This window comes from Zalophus californianus, chromosome 8 (genome assembly GCF_009762305.2).
Source record: "Zalophus californianus isolate mZalCal1 chromosome 8, mZalCal1.pri.v2, whole genome shotgun sequence".
Lineage (NCBI taxonomy): Eukaryota > Metazoa > Chordata > Mammalia > Carnivora > Otariidae > Zalophus > Zalophus californianus.
The window spans coordinates 102,564,856-102,579,043 of record NC_045602.1 but is presented as its reverse complement, the minus strand read 5'-3'; the positions used below and the strand labels follow the sequence as shown (position 1 = coordinate 102,579,043).

At 37.7% G+C, this 14,188-nt stretch overlaps 1 protein-coding gene across 1 annotated transcript in view; it reads left to right on the top strand.

The window, feature by feature from the left end:
- BTBD3 (BTB domain containing 3) overlaps window positions 1-14,188 on the top strand; it is a 33,947-nt gene that overhangs the window by 9,741 nt on the left and 10,018 nt on the right. The gene's annotated exons all lie outside the window — the stretch shown is intronic.

Genomic DNA, 14,188 nt, shown 5'->3' with positions numbered 1-14,188 from the left:
CTTTTATGAGTGAAGCTAAGAAAGTGTTTGAACACCAGGTCTTTAGTAAAAGGCTTTTCTTTTTTTTAAGATTTTATTTTTAAGTAATCTCCACACCCAACGTAAGGGCTCAAACTCACAACCCTGACATCATGCATGCTCCACCAACTGAGCTAGCCAGGTGCCCCAGTCAAGGCTATTTTTAAATGAAAAATTATTGCTGGTAGATGAGTATTTCCTTTGGACTTAAGCAAAGTCCTAACCTGAACTTTATTTCCAACAAACTATTTTCTACTACTTAATATGTTACAAAGATTTTGGTATTCTGTAAAACCGAATACTGTACTATGTATACATAATACATGGGTATTAAATTAGTGTGAGAGAGGCAGGTTTTAACCAAATGTGTCTTTATTTATTTATTTATTTATTTTTAAAGATTTTATTTTTATTTGAAAGAGAGAGAATGAGAGATAGAGAGCATGAGAGGGAAGACGTTCAGAGGGAGAAGCAGACTCCTTGCTCAGCAGGGAGCCTGACGTGGGACTCGATCCCGGAACTCCAGGATCATGACCTGAGCCGAAGGCAGTCGCTTAACCAACTGAGCCACCCGGGCGCCCCAAATGTGTCTGTCTTTAAATGAAGGGAGAAAGTGAACAGCAAATTTTCTTCACGTTGGCAGCCATGCTTACCTTGGGGGGGACAGCAGAGGCTGCTACTTCTAATTCTCCTAAGAAAATGTGCTATAGGAGAAAGCAGATTATCAGGGAGACACATCTGCATCTTTCTTACTGCTAAAATTAAGTGAAGCTTCTAAGGACAGTTGTCAAATTCCATTTAATTTTTTCTCTTAAAGTCTTCCAAGAAGGTATCAGTTGATAAATCTTGTACCTCATGCTCTGTGAATTTTGTGAGGTTGGGGCAAAGCTAATAGGGTGCCAAACAGGGTCATAGAACAAATAGAATATTAGTTTTTTGCTGTTAATTTTTGTGGCAGAGATTGCTTTGTTTCTCTTGTGTTTTCTACCTACCTAATGTGCAAAAAAATTTTTTTGGAATGAGTAGTTGAGAATTATGCTCTAGGAATTACTGTTTTCTAGAAGAATAAAACCAAAAGGCTGCTATGTTAAAAAAAACCTTTGTTAAAAACCTCTGAGGGCTGACCACCAATCATTCTTACAATAAAATCCAAACTCCTTATGATGTTAGGCGGGTGCCAGTGGTTCTCATACTTTTTGGTCTCAGGATTCTTATACTCTTATTTAGAGAAGCCCAGAGAAATTTTGTTTACAGGGGTTATATCTCTTGTTATTTATTGGAGTAGAAATGAAAGCAAAGAAAAATCTTATGTATTGTGTTTAAAAATAAGTAAATGTGGGACGCCTGGGTGGCTCAATCGATTAAGCATCTGCCTTCAGCATGATCATGATCATGTCTTGATCCCAGGGTCCTGGGATCGAGTCCCACATTGGGCTCTTTGCTCAGCAGGGAGCCTGTTTTTACCCTGGCTTGTGTGCGCTCTCTCTCTCTGACAAATAAATTAAATCTTTAAAAAATGAATGAATGAATGTATGTATGTATGTTTTGGGTCGAATCATATGACAAGAATCTCTTCTCCCAGATAGGTAGATGGGAAAGGAAGGAGTTTTTTTTTTTTTTTTTTTTTTTAGGAAGGAGATTTTAATAGCCTTTTCATATAATTGTGAATATTCTTTGATACCTTGTCAAAATTTGAATGGTAGTTTTTTTAAAGGTTAATTGCCATGTGAAATCTAAAACCATCAGTGAACTTGCTGTACTCCTGTTACACTGAATTCCATTGGTCTGTCTTGTACTTCAAATGGAGCATTTTTTCCCCTGTGCATGATTTTGTAATGTAATTGCATTGTCATTAGAAAACAGTTCAATGAGTTATGCAAATCTTTCAAATGTTATGTTTCATTATACAGTATTTTAAAATTACATTCATTTAATATCCTCACCAATCTTCTCAGAAACAGTCTTTGAGTGTTGGGAGCTATCAAACTCAAACTCATGGTGGTATAATCAAGATTCCTGAAATTTTCGTTTTTGCTTGAATGTTTGAATTTTATCATTGGCGATGGTTTTGTTTTTTTGTTTGAAGTGACACTCTCACTTCATTTTGAGAAGATGTCAGCTATTTAAGTGTCATAAAGCATATTTGGCAAATTTTGTCAAGTACAGTGGTATTCCATGAAAAAAGTGGCTCGTTCAGCTCTAACACAATTGCATGAGTATTTTTTTCTCAAGGCAACCATTCTCTGTTTCACTAGAAATTCTTTAGGGGTACTTCCCATTTCATCACACAGAATATTAAAAAGATACGTGCTCAAGGGTCAGGGTTTAATTAAATCAACAGTTTTTACTGCTACATCTCCCAGAGATTCCCCCATGAAACAGTACATTGATTATGGCAAAGGAATGCACAATAGCTAATCTGCATTCACGGAAGCTGTTTTACCACTGTTCCTAAATCCTCCCATTCCCCACATAAATCCTCCCATTCCCCAGGTGTGGGCCGGGAGGAATGGGGAAAGAAAGGCGATTTGACTGGTCCTTCATTGCATGTTCCCTTTGGCTGTTGAGGATCCCCTGGAGTGATCTTCATTCACTTCAGGTGGCTTGGGAACCAGCAGCATCAATAGTGAAAAGAGTCACAGATCCAGGCTATGGACCAGTTCTTTTGGAGCTTCTGGAGTGAACCCTCCCTTTTCTATTTGGGGAGATGGCTCCTCTCATGAGGGTTTTGGTTATGCATCGCTACTACCAGGTGTTAGTAGGAGGTTTCTGAAGGCTGCAGTCACTTCTACTTACTTCAGATACTTTTTGACTGGTGCATTTCAAAACTGCTTAAGATGCCTCATACCTTAAATTCATGCATACTTTCAACAACAGGCACAAAACAATATATTTGCCTTATCCCACCTTCTAAAAAAATACATTTTTATAGCCATTTTATTTGGAAATTCAAGTTATTTTTTATTTTTTTGCCAGCACACAATTCAAACCATTGCTTTATAAGTTTGTTAACATCATCAACACTACTAATGATTTTTAAAATCATTGCTGGTGGTAAAAGTTTCCTTTATTAACATGCAAGAGACTTTGCAAGCCAGGGAGAAGATATTCAGCTATTGCACTATTGATGTTACCATTTTCCTTTATTCTTACTCCAATGTAAGAGAATATATAGACAGAAGTTGAGAATTCTTTATTTTGGGGAAAAAATCAAACACCTTTTTGGTTCTTAGTAAAGGATGACATGGAAATGGACACATGTAAAAAGTGCACTTTTCCACTTGTGCTCACGCTCTGTAGTGACATTGCTCATCCCTGGCACTGTGGTTTGTTTGCCATGTAGGCGTGAGTTTCCAGACTGTTCATACACTGTGCCCTGTACACACAGGCCTGTTTTATTACTTTGAAGATGGGGTGTGTCTAATGTAGTGGAAATTTATCCTTTCAGTGTTAAGTACAGACAAAATGCATTTCAAAGCAAAAGTCTCTTTAATTACCTATTTTTTTAGATTATTCATATGACTGCTTTCTTCCTTTCATGTGAATTGCTGAGAATTTATTATCCTTTCCAGTTCATTAAATCACTAAAATTCTCTACTGGTGCTATAATAAATACGCCAGACCATGAATTGAGACTAGTTGATAAAGGCAGCTTTGTCCTAGTAACTGGGTCTTGCTTGTGGTTAACCCACACTTCGAATATGTGAATGTCTACTACAGTAAGTTTTAGACTTCTAGTGAAGCAAAGCCTTGCTTTAAACACATGTGGGGACTTGTTTTAAGTGGAGCTTTAGCATTGTCAGTTGGCCTAGCTGCAAGATGAATGCAATATTACAGAACCACATTTGTGCTTAGACACGTTCAGGAGAGCCTCAGGACACATTTAATAGATGTCTAGGTTCTTTACCACTGTACCTCACATAAATCTGCAGTTCAGGCAGCTAGAAACATCATAGGCCTCAGTTTCAGACCATTTTAAACCCAGGAACAGTTGCACTCCATAAATGCACTCTAGGGTTCTAGATGGACTTGGACGTGTTGGACTCGATCCTTCCTGTTAACATAAGGATTGAAAGCCAGGTGTGGGTGTGGTGCTGTTAGCTCTTACTAGGAGATGCGAAGATGCAGCCCTCAGAAAACTCAGTCTCATCAGGCCACGTAAGGCAGGAGGAAATGTGAGAAGGTGCTGCATGGAGAGTCTCTAAGCACAGGAAATCTTCCTTGTTGAGGTGTCTTTGGGCTGCATTATGAAGAATGGATAGGCTTCCGGTAGGTAAATTTGTAGGGAAGAAAGAGCAGTGAGGATGGCAAGAGGCTCATTTGCAGTATGGGAATAGTCTTGTTTGCTAGGTGAGCACATGAAGAGGACAAGATTGAGAGCTCACAGCCAGGTCATGGCAATTCAAAATGCATTGCAAACCATGTGACTCCTCTCTCTGAGAAAGGTGAGACAGAATTTCTTCCTTTCTCCCTGGATAGACCCTTGGTTTGCAGTCCTGACATACTGGTGGAGCAGAAGAGACTGACCCATCCTTGTTTCACATGGTACTTCATTAGGAAGAGCAGCACAGAGTGGTTGGTTAAAACTTGGCCACACACCACCTAGTAAATATTTCTTTTTGTTTCCTTTTTGGTGCTTTATTTTAAATTTTATGAGAAATACATCAAGTCTCCTCTACTGAACTCTTAGTGGATCATGGCATCCCTATAGCTGTCTAGTAAAATGCTTATGCAGATATCTAACTCCTGTAAATTTTGATCACCATCTTCAGAGACTGCTTTTCCTTTGGTTCATCATCATCATCACCATAGACCTTGTATGGGTCCATGTAGCTCTGAACTGTGGTGAAATGGTGTTATGTTATTTAAAAAACAAAAAAGTAACAGTTGAATTGCCACACGTTGATATATTTGGATTTGAATGTTCATTAATCTTTAATCTCTTTATAGTTAAGATACACAGGTAAATACTGTCTGCCTGTTTTGTGATGCAGAGTAGGGAAACCCGAATTTAAAAACATTCTTATAAATACTTCTGACTTTCTAAGTGAGACTCATTTGAGCATTATTTTATGAGCAATTAAATTATTTTATTCTGTACCTCTGGGCAGTTCAAGTACTGACCTACTTATATAGTAGTTCTTAATTAAAAAAAGAAATGCTTGCTGAATATATATTAGAATTGAATTTTTGTTTGAAATACCTTATTTTCTTAGTTCTGGCACATGCAGTGAAACTAAGTACAGAACCTTCTCAACTTTTATTACGATGACAACAGCATGAGGGATGGAAACAACAAGGGAGTACTTCATCAGTGCCAAATAATTATTTTCTGCAGCAAATGGAAGCCATCTCTGAATGTTACTTGGTGTTGATATAGTTAAGGTTTTGCCAACCTTTATAAGACAGTGTGCCTTTATATTGTGTCCTTCACAACAGTCTTGGGGAATTGTATACTTTAAAGGTAATTAAAAGTAGCATAAAACCTAATTTTTTAAATTTGGATTTAGAACAGACTTTACTTTGAGTTTATGCCAGAAGTTGGTTTCTATAATAATCCTCTGTCACAAAGGCTTCTGATTCTACTTGAATTTTTTGTTAGGAAGAATTTTTGTGACTTAGTTTAGAAATATATGTGCCTTTTTCATTTTCATTTGGTGGTCTCTGCTCCAGAAAAGATAAGTTAGAAATTGGGTGTGCAGATGCATTGTATAACTTCACATGAATTTGTATTTTCCCATAGCACAATTTGTCTCAGTGGAGCAGATTTCTTATTTTTAGATCTTGCACTGTTTGCTTAATATAACTATATTTTATTCTAGTCACATACATTGTAAAAGTGAAAGAAGGCATTTCATTATTTGAGCCCTTGTGTGGATGTGTTTATTATGAGGACCAAATCGTCCAATTGGTAACTGGTTTTTTTTTCTACGTGAATTTTGTTAAAATAAGAAATAAAAGCCCCTCCCACCTCCCCCAGCCTTGCCTTTACCAAACCTATCCTGTTCACTTCACAGTGATAAAAATTTTAAACCTAAGATAATGCATATCATTACTTCAAGTGTTTCAGGAGGTAGTTGGTGCATTGATTGGAAAGCAGTATTCATTTGTAAGCACTCTATCGTGATGAAGGGCACAACACATATTTAGATGACTTGTATTTGGTTATCTTTTTTTTTTTAATCTTGTAGAGCTTTTTTAACTAATATGTGGATGTTGGGGAAATTGGTCTGTGATATTTATGTCACTAATTACCAGTATTGATATACAGTATCTGGTGGTTTGAGCATTGTCCCATTCCATGTCCTTATTGGAAAAGAATGACTTTCCTAATAGAGCAAGGAATTCTTTAGTTAAGTTTAGTTAACCCTTAATGAAGAGCTTTGGGTTTTTTCTTAATGATCTGATGGTGGAAATGTTTTTGGTTATTCCTAATATCGGGAAAAAATAGCACCCGCTAAAGTAAAAAAAAAAAAATAATCTGTGAAAAAATGTTTTTCTTTGACTAGCACACAGTTTTTTCTGTCAGCTGAAGCCAACAACCAACCTGGAGAGGCAACAGCAAAGTTACTCCATTCTAGCATTTCCAGTAGGATTAATGTCCCCTGTTGGATCAGTAGTCTCCCTTCTGGCCTGCTCAGAAGAGACTTTCTAAAGCCTGATTTTACTTTTCTTTGGATAAATTGTTTTTAAGTACCTAGGTGAAAGTCATACATATAATGGGATCATTGTATTATGGTAATAATATTTCTGCCTCTTAAACTAACATTTTAATATAGATCTATTTGTTTGAAAATAATTTCTAAGGAGTCCTTTAGCTCCAGGTTTAATGTGTATATAGTGTTGTTATTAGTTAATCTTTGATTGACTGATAAAATATCAGTATAAAATACTACCCAGAGAATTAATAGGCTTTTGTTAGTTGTGCATCATGAGAAAATGTTAGAAATACTTGTATTAAAAAAAAAAAAAGAAATGCATTGTATTAACGCTGGAACACTTACCAATGGAGATTCTCATTTTGGAATTTCCATTTAGACTTTCTACCATATCACCGGTTGTCATAGTAGCAGTTTCATTTGAGAATTGTGATTGTATACTTTATCAAATGACTATTTAATGAAAACTCAGTTATTCTAATGTAGTTGAGCCAGAATTCTAAGCTGCCATCTTGCCTGGTTAGGGGAATAATTAACCTAAAGAAGAGAGACCTTTCTGTTGAATTATATATTTTTTATCTTATTTCACTGACCATAAGGTGCCATCAGTTGTAAGATATGCTATTATTTTACCAAGAAGAAAGGGAAGAAAAAGTCCTAGTACTTGTACTCATGAGATGCCATCAATTATAAGATAAACCTAATTTCAGAGATGTTAAAATGGGGGAGAGGTTAGTAATCAATAAAATATGGCACATATGTATGTACATAGTTTTTGTTGGGTATTGGTTATAATCATAACATTAAAATATAAAGAAAACCATATTAAATAAATCAGTATTCCTGCCAAACATACAGATTTCTTAATCCTAGAAAACTATAGAATTGGAAAAAATAAGAGATTATGTAATCAACACTTTTACACAAGAGGAAATTTACTAGGAGATCATCTAGAGTATACAAAAATTAGGAATTGATTACCTTGTTTACCAAAATATCTTAAACTTTACAAAAGAATTCATAGTAGTCCTTTAAATAGCTATCTTTAGAGTATCTCATGGTAAATTTTATATACTGTTCCTTCTCAAGATCACCTCATTTAACATATGATAGAGAATGACTTGGGATTTAGATGAGGTGTTTAGTATCCCAAACAAGTGCCTCTGACACAGCTTATAAGCATCAAATATCATGTTAAATACCATACAGGATTTTTAAAAGACTCCTTGCTCCTGCCTTCAAGGAATAGTCACATTCTACCTTTGGGCATATTTTCCCATTTTAAAGTACAATTTAAGATTAACGGGAGCTCTGTGTGATGAAAAGGAAATGACTTCGTGAAACTGTCCATGAGCCTCGTCCTTCCAGCCAGCAGTGAGGTATGCCAGGCCCAAATACTTGTCTTAGTTATCACCCTTGGTGCCACAGTTAAAACTCGGTCATTGTTGAGAGAAGCCAAGTTGAGTTGCTAGTCTAGACATTACTACATGCTCCACAGATGGACGGCTTGCAGCTTTGGGCTCTCCGAAAGTGGGTACAGCAGAGCATCTGCCAGGAGGTGCTCTCACAGGTTCGAAGTCAGGCGGACAGCCAGCCTAGAGTAGGGGTTTCAGGTGCAGAATTGCACATCAGGTGGGGACCTGATCACAGGGTACAACACACATCTTACAACAACACACTGAACCTCACCTGCAAAATACCAGCAAGATCCTCAGCAACCTAGGCCCTTCTTGGCCTGTGAGTGAGGCCAGAGCAAGCCTGCAGATGGGGTGAAATGTCAGTAGTTGTGAAGCCTGGAAGATTATAAAGGTAGGGAGTGCCAGGTTAATCTTTGGGTTTTTGTTGTTTTGGAAGATTACATCATAAATGTTCCTGCTTTGGGTACAATTGTTACTAATAGTGAAAGCTTATCTTTGCAAAGTGTTTTCAACTTTTATCAAAATGCTTTCACAAACGTGTAATCTTGCCTTCACAGTGAACCTGAGAGGGTTGAATGGGTATAATTATCCCATTTGGCAGATGAAAAAAACAAGGCTCGTGGATATTAAATAACCTTAAGGTCACTTTTTGTTGGCTCTTGCTTTTTTTCACTATACCGTGCTGCCAATGCTTGACTCCATATTTATTTCTAAATTTAGAAAGCATATAGTCTTTTCCAGCAGCTCTTGCTATTTTAAGGACTGCCAACATTTTGTTGCTTATCTTTTTTATCTCCTAAATCACAAGCGTAACTTTTGTTCACTGCTGAAAAGTAAGCAAAAACAAAACACTATTCCATCGTGACTTCTCAGGTTAAATTAAAATTACTCTCCTCTGTGATGGTCTGTCAGTAATTTTTGGAAGTGATACTCATTTCCACAGTCTACCCTACCTTGTTTAAACCTCAGTTAACCTCGCTCTGCAACTGTTTAGGTATCTTGTGGTAAACTATATACAAGTCCAGACAAGAAGTTCAGAATTAGAGCAAGTTAAACAAGATTTGCCATCATTGTTAGTTGTTGACATAGGATTTGTTGGTATAAATCATGAGTCCCTGGGTTTTCCAGCTTTTACCTGGCCAAGCCTCTTCTGTTTTTGAGCAACTTCTTCATGGCTGCTAGGCATCTTTGTTCCTTCCTGTTACAGTTCCTCTCCATATCTCTCCAGAAAGTGTCCTAGAATTCTTCCTGCAGGGTGCGGAGCATATATGTTCATGGTTTTCATATCTGTAAGTTTTGCATATGTTTTTTTTTTCTTTTAAAGTAGATCAGGGGCGCCTGGGTGGCTCAGTCGGTTAAGCGGCTGCCTTCGGCTCAGGTCATGATCCTGGAGTCCCTGGATCGAGTCCCGCATCGGGCTCCCTGCTCAGCGGGGAGTCTGCTTCTCCCTCTGACCCTCTTCCCTCTCGTGCTCTCTATCTCTCATTCTCTCTCTCTCAAATAAATAAAATCTTAAAATAAATAAATAAATAAATAAATAAGTAGATCAGAAGTATGAAGATAAAGCATTGTGTAAAAATGTGGGGTAATTAACTGTGGATGGAAATTAGAATGAGTGGAACAGCCAAAATTAGGCAACCAGTCTGGAAATCTGCATTCTAGTCCAGACACTGCTCCACTGCTTAACCATTCACAAGTCCCTTCTGGACACCTAGTCACCTTATCTGTGCAGAGTTGTATTAAATAATTTCTAGAGTCCCTTTCAACTCCAAACCTCATTCAAGTCCCCACACTGAATGTACAGGATTCTGCTAAATAAAGAGGGATGTCTGGCAGACCTTCCAGTGGTGAAGAAGATGATCGAAGTGAGCTTAAATTCTGCTGATAATTTTGTTATTATTGGAAATTTAATGAATAGAGATAAAGATGGTTGAAATTTCTGACAATTTTAAAAATCATCTGAAACCCACTGTGACTAGCTAACCTCTTAAGGTTGGTTCCTAATCTTGCTCACTATTGTATGCCAATCACCTGACACGCTGCAAGATCAGCGTGTTGAATTTTAAGTACAGGTTTCCCCTGCTATCCAAAAGTACAGTGTACCTGTGAAATCTTTTTTAAGTCAAAATGGCATAAAGAAGCAATTACCATTACTTTATTTGGAAAAAGTTTTGAGTGTTCCCAGACCCAAAAAATAACCTCTTTTTGGCTTTTCTGATATTTTAGGACACATCTTGCTAATGGATGCACAAAATAAATCAAGATAAAGCATAGATGCTATGGCAAAGCTATGGCATCCTGATGCTGAGTGTAGTTCCCGGGGAAGGAGCTTGGTGGTGCCACTTTTCTCGGGATGTGTGCTGCCTCTAATGGCTCACTGCAAAACATGCTGAATGCTATTTTTCCTTTTTTCATAAAAGCAAAAATTCTTTGGATTTCCTTTAGCTGGTGAAAACAGTATTAATGTAGGTCTTTCATAAAAGCAAAGTGCATAACATGAACTTTCAGAAAGTGAGGGATACATATGTACTTCATAAAAGATAAATGGGCTTCTTGATCAATTTACTTTATTAGGGCAGATTAACATGTCTCATAACAGCTTTAAAATTCAGGAGGTATAAGAACAAATGATACAATGCCAGTTGAAAAGAAATTTTAGAGTGAAATATGAAAATACATTTCGGGCTGGAATCCTTTATTTATCTACCCTTCAGCCTAGTGGGGAATGTTTTTGGGTTGCAGATTCAATAAATGGAGTTTTAACTCTTTATGTTTAATTTCAGTGGGGGAAAGAAGCCATAGTTTGTGTGTTAATGAAATAGACTATAGATATGAAAGCAGAGGGGGAAAGTGATAGAAATATCTTGCATATTCAAATCAATCTTAAATTTTCATAATATTTATTGTGCTCTGGGTCATGGATTACCCTGAAAGACAGATAATAACTGTGGCTCCTCTTCTCAGGAAAATAAATGCACACTTCCAGTTGTGTAAGCCATTTGTTGATGCAGCCATTGCCTTCTTCCGCTTAGTCCAAGTTCTTGATAGAAAACTACCCTGGAATGTTAAACCTTGAAAGCTATTAGAAATCATCTAGACCAGTATTACTTAAACTGTGCTTATGAAATCAGTGGAATGAATCAAGACCAACATTAAAAAGAAAAGAGAAAAATAAGATAGAAAATATCTGTATTATCATAACATGCTAAGAGTTTTTGTTTTGTGAACATTTCCATTTGTGGGTGGGTGGGTGTGTGTGTGCGTGCTAGTACTGAGTCTGAATATAAAATACATTTCTTACTGAGGATTCAAGGTAAAGATTGAGAAACATTCATCTATTCTAGAGAACCTCTTCATATTGTAGCTGAGGAACTTGATGCCCTTAAAAGCTAAATGATTTGTCAGACTCCCCTTCAACACACACACACACACAATCAATTTTTTGTGGCTGAGCCAGGACTGAACCACATTACTTGATTGCTAGTTTTGCTGTGCCGCAATACTAATTTTTTGAAATAGAATTGTGAAGTAGATTATTTCAAAAAATATATTAAGTGGTTCATCTGTTTCACACTTGGCATTCTTTAATCCTTTACTTTTCCCACTAAAATGATCTCTGTTGTTTTCCTATGAAGTAATCTGAGCTTGGCGTGCCTGGGTGGCTCAGTTGTTAAGTGTCTGCCTTCTGCTCAGGTCATGATCCCAGGGTCCTGGGATCGAGCCCCGTGTCGGGCTCCCTGCTGTGCAGGAAGCCTGATGCCCTCTCTCCCTCTGCTTCTCCCGCCCTGCTCCTATTCTCTCTCTCTGTATCTCTGGGCCTGAATGAATAAATAAAAATATCTTTAAAAAAATAATAATTTGAGCTTGAGCTTCTTTTTCAAAAAATATTTTGAGGCCTCTTGGTTGGCTGTCCACACACCTGAATCCTAGAATTTTGACATTTAGGGCCTGATTGGAAGAATTTCAGAGTAAGACATCAAGGTTAAGTTTTATGACCAAACCAAATTAATTATTTTGAATTATTTCTTCATTCACTTGATAACTGAATGCGAAACGTGGCTCCAGATGTTGATACTGGATCACTGGGAGACCGGGTAACCTTCTTTATTTTAATCTTACGTGAGACTTTCCCAAACTTGAATGTCATACAGATTGCCTAGAGGGTCTTGTTAAGATGCACTTCTGATCCAGACTCTGGGTGAGTTTCTGGACTTCTAGCAGGTTCCTGGGTGGTGCCGCTGCTGCTGGGCCAAGGGCCACACTCTCAGTCGCAAGGGCTTTATGTTACCTGTCTTTTAAAACCATGGTAGGAAAACGAAGCTCTCAGGAAGTTTTCCATGTCTTGGTTTTATTAACATTTTCATGCTTTTCAAATTGGCTACAAAAATTAAAATTCAAATGCCATTTAAATTTTTTTAATTGGATTACTTTTTGTATTTTAGAACATATCTTTAAAACAGCCAGACTCCTGAGTCCCCACATTTCCCGAGTGACAGTGCCCCTCTTTGCAGCGTTGTTCTAGGGGATTCAGAATGAGCAGTGCTTCATGTAACTGGTATATTCAAGCTTTTCCACAGAACTTAATTTTCCAAATACCTAAAACCTTTGATTTCAGAAAAAACATGTTCTAAAACATATATTTTTTTTTTCTTAAGCTATTGCGTGCACTTGTTATTAATTAGTGGTATAGGAACAGTGTTTGTTCGAGGCTTTCTTGGTAAAAGGTGTTGAACTGCATGTGAAATGAATAAAAGCCACAAAGCCTTCTAAGTTCTTGCATCTACTTTTTGTGCTTTTAGTATTTTATCTGTCCATTTGACAATTATTAGTATGTCTGTCTCAAAGCAGCTCATTTCCGTTTCCAGTCTAATTGATCGCTGTCTGACCTGAAATGTATGAGACTAATCCTCGTCAGAAGGACCTCCCTGTCATGGGGGTTTTCCTAGGAGGTTGGTGTCAGGAAGTTGAGTAGCACACATGTGTTCCTCTTTCATACTTTTCACCACATACTCTTAAAAACTATTCTGTCTCTCTCTATCATTGTGTGATTTGAAAGGGTGTGTGTGTGTGTGTGTATGGTAGCCCTGTGATTGGGAACACACAATATTTGTAACCAATAAGCAGCACTTCAGGGTCCATCTAAAACAAGGATGAATAGCCTTGTGGTAAAGACCGTTGGTTCTCTTCTATATATATAGCCTGTCTTGTACTGGCTTTGCAGTTTTAAGAGTAATGATGACAATAAAGAGGATATTCCTTGGCTGTCTCATGATTTAGGGTCCCAGGGATTCAAAGTTTGATTTCAGTGTGTTCTCCTCAGTAGATTGTTAGTTATAATAACCAGCATAGTGCATTTGTTGAGTCCTCGCTCTGTCGGGTGCTCATTATTCAGATGAATGCTGTGTCACAAGCAGGGCTGTGGCCATGAAGGCTGCATTAGGTCTGGGGGACGGGGGCGGGCGGGGGGAGCAAATGGGTGCTGCACTTGGAACCAATGAGAGGAATCCAGATAGATAGATAGGGGTGAGATTAAATCTCCTCATTAGTCCCTCTTTAGAAATAAATAAGCATGTGTGGAGCCTGTAGCAGGTGTTTTGTTTTTTCTTGCTCAACAAAGCTAGAAATTGTTGGGAGATCCATGAAAACCACATACGTAGTAGTGGATAGTCTGATTCAAAGCAGAGAGAACCTGTTTGCATTTTAACTAAGCAGCATCAGACCATTTATCATGAATAGCCTTATTACTGGTTTTGTGTTAGAAGTTGTGGATTATATTCTTTAAAATTATGACAAGTTAGGGGCGCCTGGGTGGCTCAGTTAGTTAAGTGACTGCCTTCGGCTCAGGTCATGATCCCGGAGTCCCGGGATCGAGTCCCACATCGGGCTCCCTGCTGAGCAGGGAGTCTGCTTCTCCCTCTGACCCTCTTCCCTCTCGTGCTCTCTCATTCTTTCTCTCTCAAATAAATAAAATCTTTAAAATAAAATATATGACAAGTTAAATGTAGCCATAACATTTAGGTTGGATTTTGAGATCCTGAGCAGGGCCCATCTGACATATTTTCAGGGAATTATAACCTTTAAATACAGATTTGT